This window comes from Bombus fervidus, chromosome 7 (assembly GCF_041682495.2).
Source record: "Bombus fervidus isolate BK054 chromosome 7, iyBomFerv1, whole genome shotgun sequence".
NCBI classification, from domain to species: Eukaryota; Metazoa; Arthropoda; class Insecta; order Hymenoptera; family Apidae; genus Bombus; species Bombus fervidus.
This window is the reverse complement of record NC_091523.1, coordinates 9,868,454-9,877,254: the sequence shown is the minus strand read 5'-3', so window position 1 is coordinate 9,877,254 and position 8,801 is coordinate 9,868,454. Positions and strand designations below refer to the sequence as shown.

At 38.5% G+C, this 8,801-nt stretch overlaps 1 protein-coding gene across 2 annotated transcripts in view; it reads left to right on the top strand.

Annotated features, from left to right (window-relative positions):
- The first annotated feature begins 7,861 nt into the window (after positions 1 to 7,861).
- The window catches only part of Kank (KN motif and ankyrin repeat domain-containing protein 2 kank), a 59,829-nt gene continuing 58,889 nt past the window's right edge, over positions 7,862 to 8,801 (top strand). Inside the window, exon 1 of one of the 2 annotated variants that reach the window (XM_072007188.1) lies at positions 7,862 to 8,040. The gene's annotated coding sequence lies outside the window, so the exon portion shown is untranslated. The remainder of the gene's footprint in view (positions 8,041 to 8,801) is intronic. The other variant, XM_072007186.1, reaches the window with a different exon arrangement.

The window sequence follows — 8,801 nt, the reverse complement described above, 5'->3', positions numbered from 1 at the left end:
TTTTATTTTTATTTCAAAAAACTCAAAATCCCCCTTTGACAATTTTCTTTTTTTCCAACACAGGATTGAATTTTTTTCGACTGTGACACCTTTGAAACACATGTACGATATATTGTTATTCATAGTAAGTCTTACGCTTTTTGTACTGTAATTTACAAGTCTAATATGCTATAGAAATTGATCGACACGATCTCTCTGTAAATCGCGTGGCGTTTTCCTAGAAAAACATGCCCTCATGGAGCTGCGAACCGCAGTGCGTTTCCCAGTATGCATGAAAATCGAGTTCCAAGCGTGGAGTTAAATCGGCTGATTGGAAAGCCTGCTCGTGACAAGAGTTCCCTAAATGTTATCGCGATTCCGAAACCGTATACAATTCGCTTTGATTCGCGTGTTCATTAACCGTAATTCGGCATTCGATGCAAAGTTAGGCAAGAAACGTGAATACCATGTTCCTTTATCATACGTGGTCGACACAGTTAATCGTATTTAAGATAGGAAATAAAGACAACTGACGCAGTGGGGATCGAAATGCGATCGTTGTTCCCGCCGATGAAACATTCTACGAGCATGGATCTCGTTAAATAAAGCGTTCGTCGTTCGAACATAGAACAATTGAAGGATTTACTGGAAAAGTGATACGAATGCTTTTTTATTTTTTCGACACAAGGATATATAAAATTTTATCTAAACTTTCTTCAATCAAACTTTAACCATAGACATTTGTGTGCTTATTATACTATCACCGAGTATTTAATGATCTTACGTATTCATATTAAATCACTATGTTATACAAAAATTAGTTTACTATGATAGTTTCATCTAATAATACACATTTCTTTGTTAAGAATTTCCACAATTGACAAAAATGTTGATGCTTGTAAAACTCTCGGTTCGCTTGGGTTAAGAGGCAAAGTAAAGGTCGTGATTTATAAAAATTAGAGATTTTGTCGCTTGTACTACTTTGCATGGCCTATGATTAAGACTTCAGAATTGTGCCGCTTGTAACACTTTTCCTCCAAATCTCTCTAGGAACGCGTGACAACACCTCGTCACAGATGATAATAGAGGTTTTCTTTCCCCACGTGGTAACGTTGTACGCGTTATTTTAAAAGCAATTATCTTCTGGTATGCAGGTTTTCCTACGAGACGAAGAAAGAAAGAAGAGATCCGCTAGAACGTAAAATTAGAAAGTATACTTAAAATAGTGTGTCGGCTACCTTTTGAAATTGGACAGTACACGCGTTCCTCCGACACTTCCTCCTCTTGAGCACCGTAGGGATATAAGAGGAGAATGTGGAAAGAAAGATACGTTTACGTTTTGAAGGCTAGCTTCGTAAGTGTATACGTGTATAACGTTGTAACGTGGCATAAATCATCGATGACACTGTCGTTTATTATTCACAAGCAGCGACTGACTTTGTACAATACGATCTGCATTCGATAGTAGAAGATAGGCGCCGCGTTCGCAGTTAGGTGCGTCGTCGATAACGCGAATCATTGTGCATTCTCGATATTTAATAATAATATTTTTTTATTCATCAATTAGGTACACACTTGGATACTTAAAAAGGAAAACACGATATAACGCTTTCATGTACATACTTCTACATACTCGGTAGCTTACACCGAATGAAAAATATGAAACATAAACACAGTAGAATTTCATTTATGACGTTCCATTACGATACAAATAATAATTAATATAAAAAGAGTTCATTTACGGTAGCTATAAGTTTTTACACATCATCGTGTCTATTATGGTATTTATATATTAATAAATTAATTAGGTCAGGTATATTAAATTTCGTATCATTTAGTAGTACGACTATAAATTCTGATAATATGAAAATGAAATGTATCTTTTGAAATAATAATATATCTGAGTTAATTGAGCTAACTAAAATTTCATTCTAATAAATGGAGTTCTACTGTATCATTATATTACCATCGTCTTCGATTCAATATTAATTAATCATAGATACATCAGGTACAGAGTAATAAAGCATTGTCGCGTTTACTCGTCTAATCTGTTATTACTACGTTCGTAACATGAAGATAGTTGTACAATTTATCGATGATAAATGAGAAAAAGAAAAAAAAAATGACAACTGACAAGAGACTAATTTAATTTTGAAAGAGAAGAATATAAGTACATACATCTAGATCGATACTAATTGTACGATTTCCATAGACTCGATCGACGAGAAACAAATTCCGTACTCGATGTTCTCTTCGACCGTTTACTTTTGTACGATTACACCGCTCCTATCCCATAAGAATATCATCGAAATTTTCGATATAATATTTTTATCGTGAGAACGTAGCGATGTGTATCGTCGACTAGCAACGAAGACGTTGGCATTCTTTACAATGTACACAGAGATTTGTATAATAAAATGGAGGGAAGTATAGTGTTAAACGATAATCGATCGACACACGTTCGTGATCACGTTTTTCTCAGGTATCTAGCATGTTTGTAATCTATAAACGACACTTCTGTGTAATAATAAATAATTCAGGCTAGAGTTTCTCCCATTCTTCGATAAAGGTGGAGAAAATTTTTACGATTGTAAAAAGATAAAAAAGAAAGATAAATTAAGGACCGTTCTCAACGTTCTTTTAGTGGCTTCCTTCGTAATCGTCATCGAACTGGTGCTTTAAACGCATGCTCGAGAAAGACATAGATTTTTATAGGTCACACTGTATCGAGTGATTGCACATATTCCATCGCTCGTTTCCGAGAGTTTGGAAAGCGGACTAGACTACTTATAATAGAGTCTTTGCATGACAACTACGTGTAGACTGACGAGTAAAGACTCATAGTTAGAACTTGTAATATAATCCATACGTATTCTTCTCACTGTAACTCGTATCATAGGCGGTGTTTAATCTGAAGTTTTTTACTTTTGGAAAATATCTGTCGAAACATCTGCAGGGAATATTAATTAAAATAGTATATAGATAATTACAGTATTAACTGCTGCTCGTCAGTATATACGAAAAATCAAGAAACGTTAAAATACAACAACAATAATTCTTAGATTAAAATTTTTCAAATCTTCGCTCCTAGGGAACGATTTTTACCTTCTAAAGGAACTTCGCTATTCTCCTGTACGGTTTCATCTTTAAATCTATATGAAGAAACAGAGCTACAAAAATTCAGACTAAATAAAAGATGTAATAAAACAGATGATTTCCTTATATGTTTTGTCTAAAGAAGAAAGAAACTGAAATAAAGTAAGAAACTACGATCAAAGGAGAAACTAAGAAATAACGAATGAATAAAATTTCACGTAATTTACTAGGAATCGTCTCCTTGTTTGACGTCAAAAAAATTTTTAAGGAATTTTCTCTTCCAATGACGTCGTAGGAATATCCAATAATATGTGTCGTTCGTGAAAAAAAAAAAACGTGACATGCGTGATTCGGTGTTTTTTATTCGAAGGCGAAACCAAAACAGTATTATGAGCGTTCTTCTTCAGCCATTGGTCGAGCAACTGGTATCTGCGATGATTTTCATAACGAGACTCGTTGGTCGATTACAAAATCAAGTGTGTAACGAGTGCCCGGTGTATCTTTACAGCGGAGAAGATGGCTAAATGGATTGTTCACTTTGAAATCACGCGAGAATTTATTAAATATAAAACGAAGAAGTTGAGGGATTGGGTGATTGGATTTTCTTTAAAAAAAACGAGAGAGAGAGAGAGAGAGAGAGAGAGAGAATGTGGACGCGTGTACGCTTAAGAGAGAGAGAAAGAGGTAGAGAGAAAGTTTGGAGAAGAAGAGAGAGTCTTTTTGATTGCGATCAGCAGAGACGGTATTGTTACATCGTTGATCGTTATATGTGCATACAAAGCTTCGGAAATAAAAGAATTTTAAATGATAGAACAACGTGTTTCTCTGTCAGTGAATCTGAAACGAGGAAATAATTTGCAACAAAATGTTTTATTCGATTTGCAGGGGAACGAGTGAAATAATGTATAATTCAGAATTTAAAATATTTAAAAGCTTTCTATAATTAATAATTAAAATAATTAGCTTTATTGAAATCATTTTATATTTAGATTATTTGTTTTTTTTTTCTTTTGGTACAAAATAATTTACATGTTACATTCTACATAATTCAAATCAAAAGGTGATTTATTATAAAGAAATAATGGGAAACCTGGAATACTATAAAATAGACATGACAGATTCAATAATTATTATATCTTATCATACGTGTATAATGATTTATAGAATATTTTTATTTAGAGCAATAGATTATAGATAGGACGATAGGATTCTGTGTAGACTATAGACGTTCGCAGAGCGAACGAGTTTCACGTGTACAACGTGAAAGGACGCCACGCTCGGATATCTTCGGGAACGAAGAACTGGTCCACCCACTGGGAATTCCAGATTTTTTCCATTGGTTATCGAGCAAGGAGCAGCATGGGAAGCGTGCGCGGAACGTGATCGATTCGCATCGATCTCGATCGAGAACGATCCTTATCAAGCGATTCCGCTAATGATGTCTACAAAGTTTGGGCGGTCTTGAACTTAATAGCTGCGTCTAAGAACTGTTTAACGACAAAATTTTTACGATATAACAGGTGAAAATTGTTTTTAGTTACAAATCTTTTTTATTTAATTATTTTTTTTTATATTACATATACATATTATTACATAGAATCACGGAAGGATATTTAAACAGTTGTTTTCTTAATCTTCCAAACTTCGTATAACTCTATCAGGATACTTTTTGTATTCATCGTTTTACGTACATATCCATTTTTCAAATTTATATTTTTATTTCCAGCATACGTTGTTCAACAAGTTGTTTTTTTCCTTTGGCATTGTCGGAACAAAAATACTGTTCCTTTGCAAACAACGCACGTACGACGATAAATTCAAGTTAGCACGCGTATACAACAAGGATGTTTATGGATAATATGTTTCACGGGCAAAGTCAAGGTACCAAGAGTCGAGAGAAATGGAAAAAATGATTCGATATTGTTCGGTGTTTATCCCACTACAATTTAATTCCGGCATTTAAAGCCCTATTACTCGACAACCGATTTCTATCTCATCGCAGCGTTCCTCGCCATTAGTCATCTCGGAGATCTTAAAACGTAATTGCTATCTTCCACCATTTATTTTTGTTAGAGCATCTAGGCAACAGATTCTTCGAGATTATATTTTTCTAAAGTATTATTCGCACCGTGTTGTAACATTCGTATGTAAATTACAAACAGTTTATATAATTCTAACATCCGACACGCACTTCATCAAGAACACGTACATATAAAAATAAGTCCTGTATTTCTCCTAATTAACTCCAAAATTATTTCTCAGAGATCTGCCAACGAATCTCGCCTTTCTCATTTCTTTTTCTCTTTTATTTTAAACTAGGCTTCGCGCATCAAGGAACATCTCTTTACATATACTTACAACATCAGACAGTCCGCAGAAGCCAGATTCCATTTATTTAGAAGCGGCTGATGAAGTTAGGTAAGGAGAAGCAGACCGTTTAATTCGCCGTGGCTCGATTTGGAGCTGGTGGAACGCGCAACAGAATGTGTCAGACGGATGAAATCGCACGACATGGTTAATTCACCCCGCTCCACTGTTCTGCGTGTTTTCAGCTGGAGCTCCGCTCGATCGTAACAAAAGCGCTCGCGTTAACGAAGCGTGAAGAGGGCGGCTCGCGCTTGTAGCTTCGCTGCACCGTCTCGCTACCAGACCTCTTGTCGAGGTAAAATTAGAGGTGGACCGCTGCGGCAATTATTAAAATAGAAGAGTGACCGGTAGAACTTCGAGTGGAAGACTGACTCATCCCGCTCGAAAATGCATAGAGCATACGCGAGGTGGAAAAGCGCGAGATCTATTTGTCGACTAAACTAGCAGCAGAAGCAGCAGCTGGACCCGATCGAGAGATTCGCGCGATTCTCGGGGTCATTGCCACTGCTCGCGCCGACGTCAAGTCTCCATTGCTTATTGTTGACTTTGGCCCTGGAATCCGGGGAAACAAATCACCGCAAAGTCACCGCGGTGTACCGGTTATCAGTTTCATCTGATTCCGAACGCAACTGTGTACGACGTGACTAGAATTTACGGATGTCGGTATACGTATGTCCATCGCGAGCGGAGCATCACGTCACTCTCAAGGCAAACACGCCTTGCTCTTGGTAAGACGTTACGTTATTACGGAGCTTGGCTCGTTAACCCCTCGACTGGTAGGGTGACGCAAATAGGGTTCCCAGGGAAGGAAGAGAGAGAGAGAGAGACAGCGGAGACAGAGAGCGAAAATGGATCGATTTTATTCCAAATTCCACAAGATACGTTATCACACCTATATACTTACAGGTACCTTTATCTCTATGATCGATAGAGGAACTTCTTGCGAGTGTTTGAAATCGATTTTGCTATTTTTGTAATATTCTTCGTTTTACATATAAAGATATACCAACAAGAATAACTTTAAGCCCTCTGTAGCTCAACCACACGAGCACCGCAAGTAATGAGACACCGTGCTTCGAAAGAACAATGCGCGTCGTTTTAACCCCGACCGACCGGTCGAGGCTAGTTACTTGGTGCATATTGTTACGAAACGTACTTCTTCGGACCTTTGTCAAGAAAGACGATTCCTGATGTAATCAAAAAATAAGACGTTTCCTGTATTCGTGCTCGTTTTTCGGCCATAGCATCGAGTTTATCGGTCAGATCTCCTCTACCTGGGACGAAGTTACAAACGTTCGCAGACTAATCTGCGCCCAAACCGGGCTAACTTGGTAGGATTTAGGCCCCGAACGATGCTATTCAGAGCCGAAGGTTTGCGAACTGAATAGCCAGTTTCTTCGAGATAGTACCCCGTGACGTCATTTGTTTCTTCCCTGTCACGTTCTTCCTGCTTTCGGCTAGCGTTCAAAGGAAAGCGAGCGAACTCCCTGCTCGAGTTTGTGGTGGAACCGGGCGCAGGTAAAAATACATTCGCCATGGCTTCGTCAGAAGATTATCCCTCGTTTTCTTCGAATCTCTCTTACGAACGTATATAAGGTCGTATCACTCTCTCGAGACGCTTCCTTTCCCGGTCTGTATTTACCTTCATCAGGGCAAATCGAGGTAGCTAGTAATAATCGTAAAACGATCGGCGTGAAAGCACCGCCGATTATTACTCGGCTGTATGATCTCATATCGCGTTTACCAGCGATTACATAAACCCAGATGAAAACTCGTTGATGTGCTATTTGTACGGTGATTGTGCAATCTTCGCTCTGACTTCCTCTTTTGAAAAAGTAGTTCCTCTCCTCTAATAACGCGTTCCTCGCCTCTTACCAACATACGATCAAAATACTCACACGGCTGTCTACTAAGCTATCCATATATTCTCGTATTTCATAATTATTAAGATATTAACAAGCATCGTTAAATCAACGTCCGTACATCTTCTTCTTCCTACCACGCAGTGTGTATGGCAAAAAAGCTGGTTGATTCCAACGACACAGAATGATCGAGCATCTGGCGATCGAGGCAGAAATTGCGAATGCGTCCCTGACCCTTACCTGATCGACTTCTTTTCGCCCGGTGGGGCCTACCAACCAGGGCTTCACCCCGTCCCTCCAAAGGTTCTCTTCGAAAGGAGCAACCTGCCGTTGTTGGCGTCTCTGCTGGATCTCTCTAGCATCCGCGGTCTCTTTTTCTCTCCCTCTCTTCTCTCTTTTTTTTTTTTCTATTTCGAACACGCGTTTTATCCGGCCTCGTCTAACGTTCACAGTACGACTATACGCGTATCTCTCTTTGCTTGGTGCTATAGCGAGTAATGGAAGGGGCCAGAGGCCGAAGGAGAAGGAGAAGAACCAGTCGTGAACCAGAACCGTCGGTCCTCAGAATCTCCCAGTCACCTCTTCGAGTCTGTACGGGGACCAGCGCGTGGATTTGTCTCGATCGTGTACACCTCGACATTTTCCCGCTCCCGGTGCGCAACCACGATCGCGTGGATCGATCGATCCAGGATGACGACGGGGATACACGTCGAGGACGCGGACGATTGACAGGTCGGTGAGTCGATTTTCGAGCCACGCAAAAAGCGATCGACAAGCGCTGTCCCACTGCAAGCCTTCGTGACATTGTGCCGAAAAACCGGTATCGAACCGGTAACGAAATTAAAACGCCGTGCAATTGCATTTATTGATAGATTACTCGATCTATAGAGAGTGATGATACGATATTCGTAACTGATTTTCTTTCATGATTCTCTTTGGGATATTTGTGATTTTTAGCGATGTAGGATACACTGCTTTTACTGTGGGATAGCATTCCTTGAACGATTGCAAGCGCCTTATATTTGTTTTTATATATTTGTATGTACATGGATAAACGAGAATTGAGGAAAATATCTACGAAAGGATATTATGTATCATTCCTATATCTATCGATAGGATTTCGGCGCATAGTTGATTTCGTTAGTTGATTCATTCAGAAGCCACGATCCTAGAAAATGAAAAGTATAGGAACGTTATCATATTACAAAGGCGATTTTTTAAATTCTACCTTACAGTTCACTATTATTTACACGATCTTTTTACGATAAAGCTTAGCTTATGGAAATAACTCGTTGGTTTCTTAAAAATTGAATTAATCCTGTACCTATGTAACGAAATCTTGAAATTTACAGAAAGCCAAGTCGATTACTTTGGATAATACTGGATGGTTCAATTACTTTTCAATCATTTGTCGTATATACATGTATGTACGTTACTCTCTATCGTTACAACAAAAGTCATAAATGAAAATTCGATTTGCGCCCCACGATTTATCGT